The sequence below is a fragment of the Pan paniscus genome, chromosome 7, assembly GCF_029289425.2.
Source record: "Pan paniscus chromosome 7, NHGRI_mPanPan1-v2.0_pri, whole genome shotgun sequence".
NCBI lineage: Eukaryota > Metazoa > Chordata > Mammalia > Primates > Hominidae > Pan > Pan paniscus.
Window position 1 is genome coordinate 42680736 of NC_073256.2, and position 24516 is coordinate 42705251.

Sequence of the window (24516 nt, forward strand, 5' to 3'; positions counted from 1 at the left end):
ATAAGGCAATGGATTTTTTTTTTAACATTATCTTGTACTACAATTTCTTTCTGAATATACAATTAATTGGTGTTAACAAAACAATGTATGCTTTTGGCTTCTTAATTACTTAAAGCTTAGACAACATCTGTGCCATTTTCAACATCGGTTGCATAACATTGTTTTATTTTCCATTTTTGCATAACATTGTTTTATTTTCCATTTTATATGAATTTCTTCAATGAAATTCACTGTGTTAGTTTATGTGGGATACAAAATTCTCTGAGCAAGCAAGCAAAGCAGACATATAGTGGAAATCATTCTTACTCTACTGAGCTGTCAAACCTTCAATATTTTCTTCTAGAGTCAGAACTAGAAGACAAACATTATTAAAATACTTTTGTAATAGTTTTGAAATTTACTTAGTGAAAAATAATGGTGTTGGGATACCTTTATTTGTTTCTAATTTTTCCTTCTTCAGACTATTTATTTATAGTGTTTATTGCTTTGAATCAAAGTAATTTAGTGTGAATGTTTTGTACACGATTTTGGAAATTTTTCTTTTCCTGGAAATGTGGCTTTTAATCCATCCTTATAGATATGAAAATTAATGAGTAGGATGCTTTTAAATAAGCTTTGGAGTATAGGTGGAATTATCTAAAAATTAGTAAGGATTGCTTCATATACTACTATTGGGAATGCCAGGATAGAATTACTCTATAAATTACTAGAATTATAAAGATTTTTTTGTTTTTACAATTTCTATTATATAGATTTTTAAATATTGTTGTTTTGTATTAGAACTATGTTTTCCATACAGTTAGATAGTTCTGCATAATCTGTCTAGTATTCTCAAATTAACTATAAATATATTACTCTCTTCAACTACTTGAAAGTTTTTAATATTTGTTTTTATATATAAAGTTAACAGCTTTCAGTCATTAATTATAGAAGCATTTTTCCTGCAATAATACATAGATATATTTATATTTCATTCAACTGATAGAATCTTAAAATATAGCATATAAAAGGGTTTCATTCCAAGTTATAGCTAGAATATTTACCTTCATTTGATTATGAATATTTAGATATTAATACATTTCAATGGTATGCCTATTCATATTACTGAAGCTGGTATATTGATTAGATATAATTATATCAATGGATTATGGATTATGTACAAATTTGTAGATACCAGTAATAACTCTGGAGTAGAGTTTGAGCCTCCCAAAGAAGCCACACAGCAGCTTTTGACAGGATTCCACCACTGAAGGTGGACTCCGGTACACCAACAACCAAGTGTTGAACTAAGAATAAAAGAACGGGCACACCCTTCTCTTACCTAGAATTCACACAAGGAGAAAGATGATGTGACATTATCTCAGCATACACACTGGGAACGAATATGTTTGGAAAAAGCGTCTGTTCATTCTGCAAAGCTTTACATGCATCTTCTCCATATCAGGCACGTTCTGTTAGGCAATGGGCATACAGCCCTACAGAAAAGAAACTAAGATCCCATTCTAGTGGAGTAGGCAGACAAGATACAGATAACCAATCAGTGTTTTCCCAGTCAGTTTCTATGAAGACAAATAATACAGTTCAAGGAAACAAAGTGACTGCAGCTTCAATATTAGACAGGGGTTAGGGAAGTTCTCTCTGAGATTTTCTGATAGTTGACTAAAGATCTAAATAAAGTGAGGACATGAATTTGTGAATATCTGGAGGAAGAGTTTTCTAAGCAGAGAACAGGATGCACAGAAGCCTATGGTGTGAACATGCTTAGTGTATTTAAATAACTGAAAGGAAGCATATTTGAATAACTGAAAATGGTTGCAGTGTATTACAATTTTCAGTTACAAGGCCTTTTACAATGTGTCAAGTCCCAGAAACTCATTTTTAACAACAACAAGAACAACAAAACAAAATGCTTAAATAAAAACTATTTTTAAGAAGCAGTAGTGTATAGCTGTATAGCAGCAGTTTTCATAGTTTATGGCTATAAAGTTAAGTCTGTCGGGGTGCCATAGAGGCAAGGAGCTGTGTTTTGACCTCAAACCAACTGTGCTGATGGAAGGACTGATGAGTGACACTTTGAAGTAAAAATTGGAGGTGTGGTGTGAGATGATGGCATTTAAAGATTGATTATAATAGGGTCAAATTGTACCTAAGTGTTAGTTTCTTTGTCCCAATCTGTTGCTTACTTTGTTGTAGTTCTTATATTTTAATAAAATTACATATATTCATTAAACTAATATATGGCAATGTTTTATATGTTTAATCACCTAATGTTCAAGTGTGGCATTTAGGGCCTTCTGAGCAAATTACCTACTACTTACTTGTATCACATGTTCAAGTGCAAGATCAAATAAAATGAATATAGTTAAAAATAAAAAGCAGAAAGGCCACTCTGTAAATCTATCAGTCTAAAATGGTAATGCTACTATCACCAAGAATATCTCAAACATCTGATCTTTTTACGAGTTATTCCCCTTAGTAAAACAATTACTCTTGCTATATTCTTAACCCAGATTAGAGTAACTGGTATTATAAGATCCTCATTCTTCTGTCTTTTCTGCCTTTGTCTGGTTTACAACATGGATGTACCAAACTGTTTGAAAGGAAAAGAAGGGTTAAAAGACTTCTGGTTTCTGGGACATCAGAGAAGGAGCTTAGAAGCTGCCTCTCTATCCCAACAATAAGTAAAAAGCTGAAAAAGTAGTAACTCTTCTTATATTCATCAGAGCACTGAGGTCACAGGGTAAACTTGCTGCCCTCAGAAATGGAGAGACAGATAAGCATACCCAGAGAATCACAGCTTACTGGAGCTGACACCCACCTGCAGGACCCATCCCAGAACCAATGCTGGCATGGGAGTATCTGAACTGTAGTTGAAATTGCTGGAGGTGCAGTGTGGAGAAGTTTTTCCTGAAAACTTCCAGGGAGATCCTATTGTAGGGGGTCCCACGCTTTTATAAGTTTTTCTTCCAGGAGCTCTGCTAGCTTCTCACAGTGAAGATTGTTGAAAATTCCCTAAGGCTGTTCCAGCAGAGGTCTAGGGGAAGAAGCCATTCCCGAAATGCAGCAGAGCACTCTGCTCTCTGTCACTAGGCCTGCCTTCAAGAAAAACTAACCCATTGGGGCTTTATTAGAGCATAACTTACCTGGGGAAGGAAAATGCCTAACTTCTCTATCCTTCCTGGACCACCTAAGAAGGTGGGGGTGGGGGCTGGAAATCCCAAACAAACTGAAAAGCATTAGTGAAGTTTCTGGTCCAAGGCACAGGCTTCCTAAAAGACTGAGACTTAATCATAGGAGTATAACATGCTCCCCCTCCCCTACATAATACATCACATTACTAAAGGCTTATTTATCACAGTTCTGTTTAGCTAGTGCATCATGTCTTCTATCAAAAAGAAATTACAAGGCACACCAAAATGAAAAAAAAAAAAAAACAAAAAACAGAGCAAACATCAGAACCAGATATGGCAAGGACGTTGGAACCATGGTTAGTGGGTGCAGCACACCAGCATGGCACATGTATACGTATGTAACTAACCTGCACAATGTGCACATGTACCCTAAAACTTTAAAGTATAATAATAATAAAAAAAAGTAAAAAAAAAACCAACAAGGATTAATATGCTAAGGTCTCTAATGAAAAAAGTAGACAACATGTAAGAAGAGATGGGTAATGTAAGCAGAGAGACAGATATTCTAAGAAAGAGTCAAAAAGAAATGTTAAGAATCAAAACATTATAACAGAATGAAAAATGCCTTTGATGAACTCACTAGTAGATTGGACATAGCTGAGGAAAGAAACTCTTAGCGTGAGGATATGTCAATAAAAACCTTCAAAATTGAAAAGCAAAGAGAAAACCAGGACAAAAAAGGAACAGAATTCCAAGAAGAGTGGAATAACTACGAAATACTCAAAATGGAATACCAGGGGAGAATAAAGAGGAAAAGAAACAGAAGCACTATTTGAAGAAATAATGACGGAGAATTTCCACAGATTAATGTCATACAACAAACCACGGACCTGGGAAGTTCAGAAAACACCAACCAGGATAAATACTCACCAAAACGTTGCACAGAGGCACATTTGCAGGCATGCTGTATTTGAAAGTAGACTTGGATTATCTAGTGAAATGTAACCACTCAAGCAACCCCTGAAAGAAATTTTAAAACATAGTATAATATGCTAAGGAAAGAGAAAAAATCATATAAGAATAATATAGATCTTACTATATTGATAATCACTTTGAATGTCAATAGTCTAAAAGCACCAATTTAAAGATGAATATTGTCAGAGTGGGTTACAAGAAAAAAGACCCGATTATATGTTGTTCATAAGAAATCCATTTTAAATAAGACACATGTAGATCAAAAATAAAAGGATGGAGAAGGTTATAGCATGCTAATTAAAAAAATGTAGCTATATAAATTTCAAAGAAAATGGACTTCAGAGCAAGGACTGTTATCAGGAATAGGGAAAGGCATTACAAAACAATATTGCAGTCAATTCTCCAGGAAGACATACCCATTTTTGCTGCTTATGTGCCTAATGACAGAACATCAAAATATGTGAGGTAAAAATTAATAGAACTGTGAGGAGAAATAGATTAATTCATGATTATGATTGGAGACTCAACACACCTTTATTCAAAATGTACAAATCCAGCAAGCAGAAAATCAGAACATAGCTGAATTCAATGACTCCATCAACCAACTGGATATATTTGACATCTGCTGAATATAATTGACATTAACTGTATATAATTCACAAACGACTTTTTTCAACAACAACAACAAAAACAGAATCAGTCTTCTAAAGCTTACATAAAACTTTTACCAAGATAAACATTTGGGACCATAAAACACATGTTAACAAATTTAAAAGAGTAGAAATTATACAGTGTATGCTAAGACCACAATAGAATTATACAAGAAATGACTAACAGAAAGATAGCTAAAATAAATCCCCCAATACTAAGAGATTAAACACATATCTAAACAACACATGGATCAGAAAAGAAATCTCAATAGAGTTTTGAAAAGATTTTGAGCTAAATGAAAATGAAAATATAACTTATCAAAGGGGATATAGCAAAAGTAGTTTGTACAGAAAAATTTGTAGAATGGAATGCATATATTAGAAAATAAGAAATAGCTAAAATCAATAAGCTTCCATTTTAGAAAACTTGAAAAAGAAGAGCAACTTAAATCCAAAGTAAGCAGAAGAAAATAAATAACAATTAGAGCAGAAATAAATGAAATGGAACACAGGAAATCAGTAGAGAAATTAATGTAACCAAAAGCCAGCTCTTTGAAAAGATCAGTAAGATTGATAAGCCTTTATGTGCCTAAGAAAAAAGAGAGGACACAAATTAAGGTTAGAAATGAAAGAGGGGACATCACTACAGGTCCCACGGACATTAAAAGAATGATCAAGGAACACTGTGAACAACTCTATGCCCAAACATTTGATAATCAGACGAAATAAACCAACTCTTTGGAAGACAATCTTCCAAAAGATCATATTATTTCTCACATAAGAAAAATTTACCATCTGTGTCTATCAAAGAAGTTGAATAACTAATAACTTTCCAAACATAAAGTACTAGGTCCAAGTGTTTTCACCAGTGAATTCTACCAAACATTTATGATAGACTCTAGATCAATTTTTTACAATCTCTTCCAAAAGATAGAAGCAGAGGGAATACATCCTAACTTATTCTATGAAGCCAGCATTACCCTAATTCCAAAACTAGACAAAGGCATTTCAAGAAAAGAAAATGGCAGTTCGATATGTGTCATGAAGATAAAGGCAAAAATCATCAACAAAATATTAGTAAATTTAACAATGTGTAAAAAGAGATACATACCATTACTAAATGAGATTTATCTCATGTACGTGACTAGATCAACACTTGAAAATCGATGTAATCCACGACATCAACAGGCTGAAGAAAAAAATCACATGATCATATCAATATGTACAGAAAAAAACTTCTGACAAGATTCAACACTCATTCATGATGAAAGCTCCCTATGAACTAGGAGTAAAGGGGAACTTCTTCAATTTGATCTGTAAAGAACATCTCCAACAAACGGCTAACATCATATTTAATGATGAAAAATCTGAAGCTTTTTCACTAATATCAGGAATAAAGCAAGTATGTCCCCTCTTTTTTTTTTTTTTTTTTTCCCCGAGATGGAGTCTTGCTCTGTCACCCAGGCTGGAGTGCAGTGGTGCAACCTTGGCTCACTGCAATCTCCACCTCCTGGGTTCAAGCAATTCTCCTGCCTCAGCCTCCCAAGTAGCTTGGACTACAGGTGCATGCCACCATGCTTGGCTAATTTTTGTATTTTTTATTAGAAATGGGGTTTCACCATATTGGCCAGGCTGGTCTCGAACTCCTGACCACGTGATCCGCCTGGCTCAGCCTGCCAAAATGCTGGGATTACAGGCGTGAGCTACCATGCCTGGCCTATGTCCCCTCTTAACACTGCTTTTCAATATTATACTGGCAGTCCTAGCACATGAAATAAGACAAGGAAAGGAAACAAAAAATATACAGACTGGGAAAGAAGAAATAAAACTTTCTTTGCTGTTGACTTGATTGCCTATATAGAAAATCCAAAAGAACTGACAAAAAACTCTTGAAACAAATAAGTGATGATAGCAAAGTTGCAGAATGCAAAGTTAATATACAAAAGTCAGTTCCTTTCCTATATACTGTCAATAAATGATTTGAATTTTAAGTTAAAAACACATTACCATTTACATTAGCACTCCCAAAGATAAATACTTAGGTATAGATCTAGCACAATAAAAGTATGTGTACAATTTACATGAGGAAAACTACAAAATTCTGATGAAAGAAATTTTAAAAGAACTACATACATAGAGATACCATGTTAATAGATAGATATTCCATGCTGTATTGTAAAGATCTCAGTTCTTTCCGACTTGATCCATAGATTCAGTGCAATCCAAATCAGTATCCCAGCAAGTTATTTTAAAACTAGCTTTAAAGTTTATACAAAGAGGCAAAAGCTTCAACTCAATATTAAAGGCGAACAAAGTTGGAGGACTGATACTACACAGCTCTAAGACTATAAAGTTATAATAATACGCTTTGCAGGATTGGTTAAAAAAAAACTGGCAGAAAACATTTAGAAAAGACACATCTGGTAAAGGACTACTATCCAAAATATGCAAGCAACTCTTAAAATGCAACAGTAAGAAAACACATGACCTGATTTAAAAATGGGCAAAAGAGCTGAACATATACCTCAGTAAAGAATATATACAGGTGGCAAGTAAGCATGTGCAAACATGTTCAACATTACATGTCCTTAAGGAATTACAAATCCAAGTAAAACAACAACGAGATGCTGCTACACAACTATTAAAAGGGCCAAAATGCAAAACAGGATGTGGAGCAACAGGAACTCATTCCTTGTGGCAGAAATAAATACAAAATGGTTAGCCACTTTGGAAGACAGTTTGATAGTTTCTTAGAAAACTGAACATAATCTTACCATGTGATCTGGCAATTGCCCTCCTTGATATTTGCCTTAATGAATTGGAAAGTTATGTTCATATAAAAACTTGCGCACAGATGTGTATAGCAGCTATATTCATAATCAGCCCAATTTGGATGCGACCAAGATATACTTCAGTGGGTAGGTGGATAAACTGTTGTACATCCCAATATGGAATGTTATTCAATGCTAAAAAGATACGAGCTATCAAGCCATTAGATGGCATGGTGAAAAGTTAAGTATATATTACTAAGCAAAAGAAGCCAAATTGAAAAGTCTATATACTGTATGATTCCACCAACATGACATTCTGGAAAAGTCAAAAGCCATCATCTATGGAGATGATAAAAAAGGATCAGTGGTTTCCAGGGGTCACAGGGAGGGATGGTTGAAGAGGCAGAACACGGAGAATTTTTAGGGCAGTGAAACTAGGCTGTAAGATACTGCAATGGTAGATTCATGTCATTCCACAGTTATCAAAATTCATAGAATATACAACAAGAGTGAACACTAATGTAAACTATGGACTTTGGATGATAATAATGTGTCAGTGTAAGTTCATCTATTATGACAAATGTACCCCTCTGGTGGGGGATGTCAATAGTGAGTGAGTGAGATTGTGCGTGAATGGGTACAGGGGCCATGTATAGGAGAACTCCCTGTACTTTCAGCTCAATTTTGCTATAAACCTAAAAGTGCTCCAAAAATCGTCTATTAAAAAAAATTGTACAGTACAAAAAGTACTTTTCAAAAACAAGTTTTGGGAGTTTTGTTGTTATTAACTGCATTTTATTGCCAGCTGCTGAAAATAGTAGTGTGGAGAGTGGGGGAGCCATTGAGTTTTTGGTGAAGGCTTTCTGGCTTTCTTTTTACTTTTCCTCCCCTTTCCCAGCCCACTTCTTTTGGACCTGGTCTTTTTTTTTTTTTTTTTTTTTTTTACTGGTGGACTATAGAATGCAGTGCTTTATAGTGGTGTCAGTGTCAGACTGACTACATTCAAACCCCGGCTCTGTCCCTTACTTATTGTATAACTTTAGGAAATTTACTGACCTACTCTAACCCTCATTCTTCTCAGATATACAATTTCAGGGAAAAATATGCACTTCTTTATTTACTGAGGAGCACTCAGCTAATTTTCAGTTCATAGCAGCTACTGTTAATATGGATGTTGCCACTGATGAGTAAAATGGGATTGCCCTGGAGAAATAGGTTCATTGTACAGACATGTCTACTGAAACCCCTGATGAATGTCCATTGCTCAGTTGTAAATACGACAATTATCCTAAAGAGGAAATTCTACCTTTTAGTTTAGACCCACTTTTCTATCCTTAAAGATTTGTTTATTGCACAAAATTTAGACTTCTTTTGGGGCCCCAAAGGATGAACCAAGAAGAATGTTTTTATTTCACAATAAGCAGGAGCTTTGTGAGAATAACAATAATTAGTTCTTACTAGCTTTAGAGCCTCAAGAAGCTTCCTGCAGCTTTCTGAACCTCATCTTCTTCTTTAATACAGTCAGAAAGATGAGACCAGTCTCAGAACGTAGTTGCAAAGATTAAGATTTACAGTGTCAAGTACTGACTGAAAATGTTAGTGCCCTTTGCAAATCCTTGTGATTATCTTCCCTTTGGCGTATCTGCAAGGAACATATCTCAATTTCCCACCTATCCTAAACATCTATAGTTGTAAATGTATAATATATTCAGTGCAGAAAGGTCCTATTTTCACTGTCTGCTTTAACAGGGCACCTATTCTAGTGAAGCTAAGGCAAATGTAAAGATAGATGCACATACTTCAGGATAGAACTTTGCTGAAAACTTAAAAACATTCCACCATCATCCTACACTATACTCCCATTCCTATCTTTCAGTGGTGGTGGTGGTGGTGGTGGTGGTGTGTGTGTGTGTGTGTGTGTGTGTGATAAGAGAGTGGAAAGAGAGATTTAGACAAATACAAACTTCCCCTATCAAGGAAGGGGGCAGCATTAAGTACTTCACGCAAGCATGCATGAAGATGAATGGCAGAGCAGTCAATGAATGGAGGCCCCAGACAGAAAGCAGAATTCCTGTACCTGCTTCCTAAGTCTGCCCCAGAATGAGAGTGTTCTCCCCTGTCTGGGATCAGCATGCATAGTTGAAAAGCTATTAAAAAGTAAATAAGCTTTGCAGTCAACAAATCTGGGTCGGAATTATGACACTGTCACTTACCAGCTATGTGGCCACAGCAGTTTCACATATGTGAACCTGAATTTCTTCATCTGTGAAAATAGGAATTATACCTGCTTCACAGTGTCAATGAGAGGAGTAAGTGAGATAAAGCATGTGCATAGAAAAGATAAATGTTTGTTGATAGAACTCAGCAAGCTCTATCTAAGCTTTTTAGAATATACACTATCCAAAAGGGAGAAAATTTTTTAAATTCCTCACTGGATGCTGCTACAATGGAAAATCCAACTTTCAGAGCAGCACCAATTAAGACCTGATTAGTTCACTTAGTATGAATAGTTGATTGCAGAATAGCAACAATTTTATGTTCATAATTTCCATGTCAAAAAGAATGTTTGTAAGTGAAAACTGGTATGCGTTTCTAAGCAGATTGTTAATAAGAAAGTAAATATTAGAAAAATGCATTCACCTCTCTGTGTCCAGAAAATATTAGATATGGCCATTTAGCCCTATGTGCTAGCTTCAACAGGGGTGTTTTGTGAAAGCATGTGATTATCTTCTTGATAGCTATTCTGTAAATTTAGAGAGTTCCTTGCCCCCAATTTTATGTCCTTTAATTAGTACATATGGTGCTATAATTGATTTATTTATCACACTCCTTAAAATCTTTTCTGGCTGGGTGTGGTGGTTCACAACTGTAATCCCGGCACTTTAGGAGGCTGAGGCAGGAGGATGACTTGAAGCCAGGAGATGGAGACCAGCCTGAGGAACAAAGCAAGACACCATCTCTACAAAACTTTAAAAAATGATCTGGCCATGGCAGAGTGTGCCTGTAGTCTCAGCTGTTTGGGAGGCTGAGACAAGAGAATTGCTTAGCCTAGGAGTTCAAGGCTGCGGGGAGTCATGATAGAAACTGCATTCTGGCCTGGGCAACTGAGTGAGCCCCTGTCTCATTAAAAACAAACAAAAAAACAACTCCCCATTAAAGCTAACCTTCTTCTCTGAAGAGAAGCAAAATCGTACAGGGTCAGGTGGCCCACTGTGGCACATGTATCATGGCTTCTCCCTTCTGGGCCTACAGCAGACATCACTGATCAATAAAGAAACTCTTATTCTCAGAATTCTTCACAACCCAGTGTTTCAAGCAGGTACCACCAATCTATATGTTTGGCAAGTAAAATGAAACCTGGGTGTTACCCTGTTTATAGTGAAAAGAAGAATACCTGGAAAGTTAACAGGATTTCTTTACTCTCAACTTCTTGAGAAATCTTAGCCATGTCGCACAACCCATCCAAGACTGACTTTTCATGTCTATAAAGCAAGAGAATTACGGTGGCTCTGTGGCAGGTCAACTTGGGTGGGCTAAATTATTAGGTTAGTGCAAAAGTAATTGTGTTTTTCCATTAAATTAATGGCAAAAGCCACAATTGCTTTTACACCAACATATAGATTTCCCAGCATTTTCTTTCCTATATGTTTCCAGTTAGCATTGACCAGAAGAGAGATTCTTGTGGGAGATCTGGAGGACGGACGCGAAGCAGCCATTTCATAGATCGCAGGCATTGCTTCTGATCTGCTGACTCACCTCACAGGCATGAGGCAGCAGACAGGCTCGCAATGGCTCCGCTTTGCCACAACGCTCTCCATTTGTTCAAAGCCTAGGCCAAGTGTGTGTGTGTTTAGTCCTGTGACAAAGGACCCCAGCTTCTGCAGGATATCCTCATCATCAAGTTCAGTGGCAACAAGAACTGATGTGGGTTTCACACTGTCTTTCCGATTGTGCATGAGTGTTCCCACTTGATCTTGCTGTCACTCATCTCATATACAACTTTCCTTCCCAACTACCTGTTCTGTGATCTTCAGACTCTCCAGCCTTAGACACAAACACAACAACCTTATGGAGATGTCTAATCCAGACCCACAATGGCATAAGGTCAAGTCCCTGCAACAAATCTATCTATATCCTAGTGATTCTGATTCCGTGATTGAGCCTTGACTAACATAAGAATTCAAATCACATGGATAGTTTCCAAAATTTATTCCATTTCCTGATCCCCCTTACACAGGGGGAGGACAAAATTAGCAGAGTGTTTCGGGTCCCAGGCTTTGTAGTCAAGGTTAACCCAGGTTCAAATCTTAGCTCTGACATTTGCTGTTCATGTGTCTTTAGAGAAGTTTTAAACCTCTTTAAGCCTGAGATTTCTTGTCTATAATAGAGAAGTAATAATATTTACCTCTATCATAACATCATTATGAAGATTAATAAAAATCATCTTTATAAAACACTTAGAATAGTGGTTGGCACTCAACAAATGGTAGCTTTATAAAGCTATATGTATAGGTCTAGTCTCACAATACTTTGAATTGACAGAGGGGGCTAAAATAATAAACCTAAAATTACTTTGATTACCTTAGATGAGAATAAGCAATGTAAGAAAAGAAAAAAAATCAAAAAAAATTTATTGACAAAAAGAACGTATTGCTTATATTTCCACTTTATTTACTTTAAGCCATAATTTGATATTTGATTTATAATGTTATTTAAAACAAATTAGCTGCTTTGCATTTTGAAGCAAAATGCTTACCTCTTGATTACTTCTTTTTTATGGGGTCCTAAGTCCTAAGTCCTAAATCTGTGTGTGTGTTTCATACAGTAGAAAGTGTATACAGAGGACTTCAAAGTCCTGGATTCAAGCTTGACTTCACCGCGCTTGTAAGTGACTTGCACAAATAATGTAGCATTACTGAAACATGCTTCCTTACCTGTGAAATGAGGATAATATCTTCTATGACTACCTGTCTTGAAGGGTTTCAATGAGGGTTAAATATGAAAGACCTTTGGTAACTTCAAATGATAAACAAATATATAGGATATTGTGATTCTTGGATGTGTTCTCGTTCAAGTCCAATTTGAACTGTTCTCCTGGCTCTTATTTAGCCAAACAGGAGCCTATTTATTTTCCACTTTTAAGAGATGATGTGGGAAGCATAGAGTTTAAAGGGAACCAAGTCTTGCTCCTATTCCCAAAAATGATAGAGTAATATTACATATCGTGTCTATTAATTGTTTAACCAACTCGAAAATATGGGGAGAAAAATAGAACGTTCAAGTTTCCCCATTATATTTATTTCAGATTGTAGGTGTTTATTTTGAATAAATGAATAGCTGAATGCTAGCACGAGGAAAACAAAGTTAGCACACATTTTTTTAATGCTTAGAATGGTCAAAATGCTTGACGAGGTGTAATAAGAACTCCAAAGATGATTTGATAAAATCTCTGTCTTCAAAGAGCAAGGGACATAACAGAATAGATGACACCACAGGTACAAGTACATATAATTAATTCACAATAGAAAATGAATGTCAGCATTCACAGAAAACCCATTTAAACAATCTATCTTTTTCTCACAAAGGCAGTTTTATATGACTTTATACTGTTACTATGCATTTACTAAAATTGAATTAGCATGTGTAACTGAAGTCTAAGCTAGACAGTTAGACCAAGGCCTGATATCTTGATCAAAAAGAATAAAAATAGAAAATGAAAGAAAAGATGGCTCCATTGCATGTGTCTCTTAGTGAGGCTGTACAGAAGGCTGGGAAAATATCTTAAATTTAAACGAATCTATTTCTTGATCCTGTTTGTGTAGAGAAGAATATTATGTCTGATAAATGTAGGCCATTTAGACAATTACACTGGCTAATGAGAGGAAAGATTTTCCTAGTGTGGTCAGCAATATTTAGGAGAGGAAGTCTAACCTTGGGACTGGGCAAAAGACCTTAGTGGAAAAAAGTATTTAATTTCTCATATTGATAGTTCCAACATGGTAGATATGACTTCCAGCTATTAGAGGCATAGCTGGTCTGCCTTTACTAAACCCAGGGGGCATATGGGTCTCCAATTTACTGTCTTGACACGGAGTCATCCATCCCGGATCTCTCCAACGACCCCCTCACAAACCCTAAAATACTTTCACATAAACTAAGATTCACTTTATCTCTTTTAATCAAAACTTCTGATTTGTTATTGCTGCTACATAGGGGCATTACTGATTTTAATTTCTTAGTTTTTTGAAATATTTTATTTCCCATAGTTTGTCAATTCTCATGAATTTAAAAATTTTTTTCAAGTTTGTGAAATATGGCATATATTCAAAAAGTGAAGAAAGCATAAATGTCCCATATAATAAGTAACAAAAATAAATACCTGTATCATCATCACCCTGCAAGTGGAAAAAAATAGAAAAAAAATATTGTCACTATCTCAGCTCTTCGTATATAATACTCTTGAATTTTCTGTATAGAAAATTGTCTATTCATAGAAAAAAATTTATTTCTTCCTTTTCAATCATTTTATCATTCTTTCTTGCTTTGTTGAACTGCATAGGACCTAGATTATTATACTGACTAATAATTTAAGTTTGAGTCCATATTTAAGTGATGTGAAACCCATGTAGAAATTTTGATATATATTTTCCCAGGCACAACCTGGCTGGTGGCATCTCTCTTGTGGTGGTTAGAAAATTCCTTTCAGTATCATGGATTAGTAGTGACCTACTTCTCATTTACTTCAGTATCATTACTTTTCATTTATTAATTATGGTAATTTTCATTCTTTTATTCAGTAAATATTAACTTAGCAATGAATCAATGAACTCATTCATCACAAAGCTTTTGATATAGCTAGGGACACTAGATCTTCACCAGAGTGCAAACCCTACTGTGAACTGTGCATGTGAGGGATCCAGGTTGCATGCTCTTTATGAGCTAGAGAGATAAAACATATACATATATAACTTAAAATTTTTACTTAATTTTTGACAATGGTATACTGTAATTACATAATAATATAGGCAATAAATTCTTTGAGTTTTCTGGTGAGGTGATATGTGGAGAGAGAGCTGGTTTACAGATGGACTGAAAATACTTTATCTTTATCCTTGGGGACTCCTGGATGTCTGGTTTTACTTTTGACTAAGATAACGGCAGTGGTGTTTATGATGTGCTACTTAAAATCCAAACTCCCCCAGTGACAACCCCAAGGGTCAGTTTCTTTACTGAGGGTTTGCAACTGGCCTAACCGGTTTGATAACCTGGCATGACTACTTAGAGAGCTAGTGAGAGCTTTGGGGGGATTTCTCAGCAGGATTCCTTGCATGAAGTTGGTTCAAGCCAGAGGCTCAGCCCATCCCTAGTTTACAAAGGCAGGGCCCTGAGGAGTTTGTGCCTCCCGATGTCTCTCCAACCTCCCATGCATGTCTGTATTTCCTTTCTCCTGCTGCCTTGAAACTTTTGCCTTTAAATAAAACCTCAGATGAGTATACTCTATGGCAAGTACTCTTCAAAATACCCAAACTGGGGAAAACTATACAGTGAGTGACCCAGACCGGACATTTGAAATGACCCTTCCCATTCTGTAATTTAGGTAACAGCTAAGGCATTGCTTAGGAGAAGGAAAGATGAGCTAAGGTTGGGGGGATGAAAGCATTGGTTTCTGCTGGCTTCTGACCGCCCACTCCTAGGCTGAGGTCACAAAAATATTCTGTCCACAGATGGGTAGAAAAGCATTTGTGGACCAGGGCCAGGGGAGGTAGCTAAATGGGTAACAAAAAAGGTTTACACTGAGGAGAAGTCAGCCAAGAATAGGTGTCTTGGCTGCTCCCATCTGTTCTAGCTAAAGTGACGATCCCAGAGAGGGAGAGTGAAGCTGCAAGAGCCTCGGTGTTAGGTCCTGTGTCTGCCTGTGAGGAATGGAGTGTCCACAGGGGACTAGTCAGATATTTGCTTTGATTGGAGTCTGGTCCGTTATAAAAGAGTTAATCTACTTTTTAGGTTCATTTTGCATCTCTTTTCACAATTGCTTTTGCAATGGAAATTGAGTTTGGGGGATCCTGGGTAACTTAATGTTGGATCTTACTCAGGATCCTAAATTGGCTTGCAGCTTTTACAGAATTATGGTCCCACTCTGTTAAGTTGCATAAAGGCAAGACTATGTGATTCATGCCCTGAAAAGGAGAGTTGTCTCACTCCTCTCTTAGATATTAAGTGGAGTACCCTGAAGCTACTGAAATGCTAAGGATGCAGGTAACTTCATATTGGTTATGTGGTGATGCATAACTTAATGCTATGACTCAGGGGTTCCCAACCCCTGGGCCACGGAGCAGTCCATGGCCTGCTAGAACCCAGGCTGCACAGCAGGAGGTAAGCAGCGGGTGAGCCAGCATTACCGCTTGAGCCCCACCTCCTGTCAGATCAGCAGGGACACTAGAGCTTCACCAGAGTGCAAACCCTACTGTGAACTGCGCATGTGAGGGATCCAGGTTGCGTGCTCTTTATGAGAATCTAATGCCTAATGATCTGAAGTGAAACAGTTCCCCCTAAACACACTCCACCCTCGCTGGTTCATGGAAAAATTGCCTTCCATGAAGCCAGTTTCTGATGCCAAAAAGGTTGGGAACCTTTTTGGCCTACAACTGGCCTAGGTGAGGGTTGATGTTACAATAACAAGAGTTGCAACTTCATGGACTCCTTGGGTGCCTACATTGGTTGGGGGGACAAAAAGATGTGAGGGAAATTGCAGCTGATCTCTTTACTCAGCTCCCCCAAATAGGGTTTTTAATGACAAGAAAAAGAGCAGGATTATTCAGAAGAAATGAAACAACAAGAATGCAAAAGTTGGAATAAACTTTGGGACAATTGAACCAGGTGGAAATATTTTATGGCGGATTAAAAAATGGCATGAAAAAGGAGGAGATAGATGGAGTAGTCACTACAGTGTTAATGAATTGCTATAAAAGATTATAAAAGCTATAATACCAACTCAGATGATAAAATGAATGAGACCGTTTCACTCAATGTATCCTAGAAAATTTATCCCAGTAAGTTCATCCTAGTAAATTTATCCTAGTAAAAATGTTATGGATTAAAAATTTGAGTATTACACAAAAGAAGAGTCTAAAATCTCTTCAGGGCCTATACCAATGTCAAAAGTGCAATGCAATGAGACAGCCCAGGTCTCCTGGAAAAACTCTCAGCCAGGGACCCCTAGCTATTTACATTGGTGTAGGTCAAATGGCTCGTGCATAGCATAGAAACTTTATCAGGATTGCTGAACATTGGTACTTAAACCTGTGAATGAAGTGTTAAAGGGCGATGTAGTTAAATTAGAATGTTGTGGTGTTGCAATTAATGAAGGCGAGCAAGTGACTGTATGGCTTAAAGTGGAAATTTATGGATGAAAATGTGCACGGTGTTGCCCTACACTGATCAAAGTATCACTGCAATGGATGTGATGTCTGAGGACATTTTCCTTATCAAAATCACTGGGCAAGGGATTTTGTGCAGGTTTCCTTCTTCCCTTGTTTTTAGGCATGCTGCATCACAAATTGCTAGAATGAAACCACTTAAGTCGTAATTTAAAACAATAGCGGATACCCTGGCGGGTATAAAGTTTGGCCTTAATTGCAGATCTGTTATATGTGGTAATATTAGTGCCCATGAATCCCTTTTGTCATAGTGCAGGATGGTCTATATTCTTATAGAAAATAATATTTTACATTCGTATAGAAATTCTATATTCTTACAGAAAAGCTGATGGATCCAGGAGGTGAACTGTAGATGAAAGAGAACTGAGTGAGATGATTTGGGAAGTTTCTGCTACTTGCAGCTATGCTGACTGGAGCTTCTGGTAAAGGCCTGTGACTGCCACCCAGCGGCAACAGCTAGGAATTTGAGCTAGGAGCTGGCAGACTGGCAATGTGATTTGGAAAATGGGCCTTAGATGACCGGAAGATAAAAGGAACATCAGGTTGGGTGCTCTGTTATAGAAAAATCTGTGGACTTGAAGGGGGAATTAAAGTGGGACTCACATCTATGCCCTTTAAAAAGCCCCCTTCTTATTTCTGAGGAGAGTGGGACCAATAAGTAAATGTCCTCCAGTGCACTTTGGAAGTGGCCTTTTAGGTATGCAAATTGAGCTCTGAGCAGCCATGGAAGCATTTGAGCAAGGCAACAATTACAAGGGATGGGACGTATCCAAATGTCTCCCTTAGCGGCTTGAACAGTGACTAAAAATTGTTCTATTTGTCAACAGGAATATCAGAGATGAGATACAGCCATGGGCCTCATACCAAGGTGATCTGGGCTTGTCTATAGCTGGCAAGTGGATTCCCAACTTTGTGGTAGACATAGTGGGTCTTCACTGGGATGGATATTCATTCTGGATTTGGGTTTGCACATCTGACAGCTGAAGCAAATTCCTTTAACACCATAGAGGCCTGGAGCAAATAGTATTATTTCAGTTTGGACTTCCTGCTTATATACTATTGAATCCAGGAATCAATTTTATTAGAGTGCCCTGCACTGTGGGCCAGAGAGCATCATATGCAAGGAAGTTGACTACCTACAAAGTATCGGACTGACTGAAAATGGGAATGGGAAATTGAAACACTGGCTTAGTAAATTGGAGGTGCTAAGAATTGAAGGGATGCTTACCATGATTGAATACATATGTGTTAAAATGTAGACTGTGTGGAAGTAAAGAGGGTTTGCCTTTGAATCAATTGTTGAGATATTGTGGGGAAGATAGGGAAGAAGAAATGGGGCATAGGAAGTTACATAAACTTGTTCTCTACTTCTAGTTTCTTCTTCTCTGCCTGATCTTGTAATGCCAGCAGTTGAAATGCATTCAAGAGTTCTATAATGAGGATCAGTTGCTAACATGACACCATGACAATGTCCCTCAATGTCACTGTACAATTCTCTCAGGGAATGACAAGTTGTGTTTCTCTTGACTTGTCTGAACTGGATCGGTTTCTGCTTTCCTACCTAGTGGGTGAGCCAGTGCTATAAGCATGTATATATCCAACCCTAGTCTATTGGAATGAAATTAATAAAGGGGAAGGCATTGGCAGGACTCATATTGCTGTCTCCTCTATAGGTAAGTCCTCTGCTGATCCTTATGTCTTTACTTCAGGGGTAGAAGGAGGATGTGGGTGAAAATCAAAGAAGGAGAAGTGCTTGCTAATCTAAAGAGAGCCAATAAATGGATAATGCTAAGAAGGAAAAGCTAGAACAGAAAATGATATTTACTCTCAGATATAGTTACAAATGCCCATGAGAGTGAATGTGTAAGCCTGCAGAAGACTCCTCCTTTGCTTGAATCTGAAGGTCCAGGATGAGCTTCAGGGAATTCAAGAAGCATTAACATATGTTCATGTATATGAAGCATCCCAATGACATTATCAACACCCTGCGAAAGACAACTTTTGGGAAGTACCATGCAGGAAAGAGCCATAGATCATTGTGTAACTGTTAAACTAAATGATGGCCTGTTGAGGAAGATGCCTAAACATGATGAACAAATTTGTTGCATGTTCAATTTGTCATAGTATTATGTGGCCTAATGCATATAACCCATGTTTATGTGGATGGAGGGAAATCATCAATGTAAAGAATACTTTTCAAACAGATTTCAATGTCTGTTTAGGGGTGACTTGGTGGGCCCATACCTCCTACTGATAGCCCCAATGTCTGCCAAGGGAGTATATAGCAAATTCCGGCATACTCAGACTAAAGTGTTTTGGGGGATGACTACTAATTATATGACATCCTAAGGAATTCAGCATTTTTGTGTCCTAAATATGTACTCAACTTGTATGTACTCAATAAGACTCTATGGCAACAGCATATCCAATCAGTAAACCAACATTGTCCAAAACACTGTAAAAGAGCCCTGGATGAAACTGCTATAGTCCTAGGATTCCTAGGACAAGCTAAACTTACTTTTATTATATATAGAAAATATACTGAAGAAACAGACTTATTGGCCCATATTAGCCTATTAGATTGGATGTTATTTCAAGAGAAAGGGAAAAGGTAGCAAGAAGCCTGGGCAGATAACACAGCCTTGGAGAAATAGGTAAACAGGCGCAATAGATACTTAGGCAGCACCCTAGGGAACAAAGGTAGAAAAGAGCATGCACAGTAACCAAAGAGGAAACAAAGGTAGAAAAGAGCATTCACAGTAACCAAAGAGGAGCTGTGAAGTATGCTCCTCCAGATGGAAGCAGTTAGCTTAAGGGCAATGTTCTGGGATCCAGGGATGAGTTACAGGAGACTTATGGTCTCCTGAGTGCATGGAAATTTCTAAACGGAGAATACAATCTACATGCCTGCTCCTTAACTGTCAGAGTCCCGTGCATAAATAAAAACAGATGTACCCATTGGTGAAGTTAGTTAAAACTAATTAAACTTCAAGATTTTACCTGTGGGGGAAAGACAGACATTTCTTAAAAATAAACACCTTGGGAACCTGTATCCGTAAAACCTTATAGTATGAAACAGAGCATATAACTATGCCCACAAGGGACTTGGAATCCATAACTAACTGCAACTTGGCTCTTGATTTATACTTCAATCCATGACAACATTAGGTGTATGGACAAAATCACTTTTTGCTGGGAAAGCCAGGGAAATGTGACAGTAATTTTAAATGACTTGTTTTGTAGTGATCTTAATCTAATTCATAATGTAATTGGTAATTGGTGTAATGCTGGTATAATTATAAGGTTAATTTAATGGATTTTTACTAAACCTATAACACTGATATTGATGACCAAATATATTGTCAGATTGAATTAAAATCTTTATAAGATTTTCTTCCAATAGAAGCTGATTGGGCAAAGGAGGAACTAGATTTATTAACAATGAATTAATCGTTCCATTGGATCAATCCATTGATACCCTTTATAAAGTTTACATTTTAGTGGCAGAGGGTTGTCAAATTGTTGTCAAGCTTGTGCATGACTATGAAGAAGTTTGCACTGGAATCTTCTAGAATCTTTGGCAAACTGAAAGCTTTCTTTACAGTTATACCCACACTTTTTGTTGATACAAATAAATAGTATTCTAGCAGTTGTTCTTTCTTTTTTTCTGTAAATAATATGAAAGATAGAGGGAAAGGAACACCCATCAGCAATTTGTACTTGCAATGCTTTGACCAAGAGTTAGAAGGCGTTGGAATAGAGCTGATTTACAACTGTACTGGAAATATTCTGTTTTTAATCTTTGGGGATATTTAGACATTGGAAGTTTTTTACTCTTAAGGTCAGTGGCATTTATGATGTACTGTTTAGGGACCGAAACATCCTTGCCATATTCTAAGTTTACCTTCTTAACTTATGGTTAGGCAACAGGACTAACTGGTCTGATAAGCCTGGTTTGACTAAAAGAGTTACTGAGATTTTTTTGGAGTGCTCCCCTGGAGCCAAGGTTTTTTACACAGATGACAGTTCAAATCATGGACACACTAGGACACTGCCCAGTCCTAGTATGCAGATGGAGCCCTGGGGAGTTCAAGCTATGGGATATCTCTGGAGACTTCCAATACCTGCTTGCATTCTCTTTCTCATGTATCCTTTAAAAGCCTCAAGTGAGTACATATTGAGTGGTGATATTTCTTTTGAAATATTCAAACTAGATATGTATATGCACACTGGACATGATGTTTTGTTGGAAAAGGTAGGAGTCACCAAAGCAGTTTCTTATAAGACACAAAATATTTGGGGCTGCTTATGTTTAGACAGCAGGTATTATTCACTCATCAGAACCAGTAATGCCCAGGACCAAATGGGTTTAGGATCAGCCCCAATAGCCTGCAAATCAGGTCAGTAGTGGGGAAAAAAAAAAAAAGGGAAAATAAAATATAACCTCAGGGGAGTCCTGAGGCCTCTAATGAACCTGGTTTTTCAAATACTCATTTATTTAGAGTCTTCTATTAGTTGCTTTTGTATTCTGTTTGAAGTGTTAAGTTATAATTAGCAGGAGAAAAGAAGTAGAATGCTCTTAATCTCATCCATCATTGAAAGCCCCATGGAAATCTACTTTAAAACATAACTCAAATTGTGTGACTCTACTTACCCTCCAATGGATTGCAATTACACTTAGAATGAAATCTACCATTTTCCCATGGCTTCAAGGACTCTGCTGAATGGCTCCTGCCTACTTCTTCACTTATGATGGCTCCTTCCCTAGCTCTGTGCTCTCCTACCACAGTGTAATTCTTCCCTATCCCAGAAGATGCCAAGCTGATTTCCACATAGGGATTTTATACTTGATATTCCTCTGCCTGAATATATATCTTTTTCCAGATACATAATCACATACCTGGCTTATTCCTTACAGTGGTAAAGGAATAGAACTGGAAGATAAATCCTCATCAAAACTATATATAATGTTAGATGCAGATGGACTAAAGGTCAAATTTTAATGGTAAACCATAAAGTTATACAATGTATTTCTGTCTAGAATTGATGAGCAACTCCTTGACATTCAGGATCTGGACATAAACTAAAATATTCTCTTCAACACTTAACTAAGATGCTATTTGAAAAAAAAAAAAACATACATCAGGTACTCGGTATTCTACAACTTTAAAAATAGTTAACACTTGAGATTTGATAAAAACCTCAAATGCAGAAAGCATCAGGGCAAAATGTATTTACATAAAAATTAAAGATTTATCTTAAATATAGAACATTATGGAAAATTTAGACTGAGAGAAGATGTTTGCAATGTCTAAAATTGACAAGGGATTAATATATAAAAGTTATAAGAAACACTTGCAAATAACAAGAAAAAGACATGAACCCTAATAGAAAATGGGTAAGAGGTTTGAACAGGAAATTCGCAGAATAGAAAATCTCAAAGAGATGCTCAATTGTATTAAAAATAAAAATAGAAACATCCATAATTATCACTTTATGTCTGTCAGAGGGTGATAAATTAGACAGTTGGTAGTGGGGATTGTGGCTGTGGATATATTATGCCCTTTTCATGGAACAGTGGTACAGCTTATTTTGCATAACCACCCAGCAATATTTAGTCTAATTAAATCCATCTATTCCCCATGACCCATGGATCCTTCTCCAAGGCATATGATCCTAGAGAAACTCAAAAACATGCCCTCTGATACTCACTGCAGCAGTATTTGTGTTAGTGGGTAGCAGAAATGTAGAATGTCCATCACTGGAGAAGCCGTTAGGTGTGTGTTGTAGGTAAACTCCATGGAGGATGAGTCTGAGTTAATAATAACACACTAGATATACACACAGAAACATGGATTGACCCTAAAAGCAGTGATGAAGGGCAAAACTAGGAAGCTTAACACAATCCTTAAAAAAATTAAATTTAAAATTCAAAATTACATGTCTACAAAACAGCAATGAATATTAGAACAAGTAAAAAAGGCTATACATCATTTAGAATAGTTGAGTCATAGTAAGATGTGAGAAAATTGAGTAAATGCACAAATAAATCAATGGATGAATCAAAAACAAGAAACCAGAAGAACAGGTTGTGCAGCTCAATGACGACAATGTTCCATTTACTGAAGACTATGATTAAATTAGCTCTTTGTACCAAGGATTCCTCCTACCCACCAAAATACACACACACATGCACACACACACACACGTGTGCTATCTCAAAGAAACAGCCAGTATTAGTCCCTTTACCTTCAAGATCAAGACAAAAATGAAGATTCTCTTCAACACTTAATATGCTATTTGAAAAGCAATACATTAGCTACTCGGTAATGTGACAGCTTGTAAGTGAGGTATTATAATTTGGCCATATTCATTTTGGCCTATTTCATTTTTACTTGTTTTACAACTTAAAAATATAAGTAAACAAATATCATTGAATACCAATATAGAGCAAATACAGTCTTAAGAACTAGAAATATATCTGTGTACAAAAGAAACAGATATATTAGATGAATTTTAAGTGTTATGGAGATATGATCAAGATGTTTCTAAATAATTTCACTCTTGTTTAGAAATTGTATACAGTGTTTAACACTTTCAATGTATGTATATATTTCTCAACTGCTTTATTAAGGTATAATCCACAAAACTTACAATTCACTCACTTAAAGTTTAAAATTCAATGGCTTTTGGAAAATTCACAATTATGCATCCCTCACGACAATAAATTCTAGAATATTTTCCATATCCTAAAATGAGACCCTGTATGCCTTAGATGTCACCCACCAATCTCTCCATTTCCTTGCTAGTTGGAAGTCCCTAAGAATCTAATTTCTGTCTCTATAAATTTATCTATTTGTGACATTTTGTATAAATGGAATCATACAATATGTGGTCCTTTGGGTCTATCCTCTCTCATTCAGTATGTTTCCAAGCTTCATCTATATTACAGCAGGTATTAGTACTTCATTTTATTGTTGAATAATATTCCACTGTATGAATGTAAGATATTTACCCATTTATCAGCTGATAAACATTTGTGTTGTTTCTACCTTTCAGTTATTATGAATTATGCTGCTGTGAACATTTGTGTACAAGTTTTTATATGAGCACATTTTCATTTCCCTTTCACTTCATTTCATCTCATTTAACCCGTCTCTCACATATATAGCTAGGAGTGAAACTGCTGGATCAGATGATATGAGGAGTTGCCATATTGTTTTCCAAGACAGCTGCACCACGTTACGTTCACACCAGCAATATGTGATTGCAGTTTCTCCACATCTTTCCAAAACTTGTTATTCACCTTTTGGATTATAGCCCCCTTAGTGGATGTGAAGTGGTATCTCATTGTGGTTTTCTGCATTTCCCTCATGTTTAAGGATGTTAAGCATTTTTTCATCAGCTTTTTGGCCATTTGTATGTCTCCATGAGAGAAATGTCATTTCAGTTCCTTTGCTCATCTTTTAATTGGATTATTCATCTTTTTATTATTGAGTTGTAAATTACAAAAAACAAAAAATCTATTTTAGATGTCAGGAGCTCAGCTGAG

The 24516-nt window shown here is 36.6% G+C and overlaps 1 long non-coding RNA gene across 1 annotated transcript in view; it reads right to left on the reverse strand.

Annotated features, from left to right (window-relative positions):
- LOC134731058 (uncharacterized) overlaps window positions 1-24516 on the reverse strand; it is a 772118-nt gene that overhangs the window by 23149 nt on the left and 724453 nt on the right. Inside the window, exons 6-8 of the long non-coding RNA XR_010113121.1 lie at window positions 5868-5945; window positions 4062-4151; window positions 1322-1502 (exon numbers count right to left, since the gene is read on the reverse strand). This is a non-coding gene — a long non-coding RNA (uncharacterized LOC134731058). The remainder of the gene's footprint in view (window positions 1-1321; window positions 1503-4061; window positions 4152-5867; window positions 5946-24516) is intronic.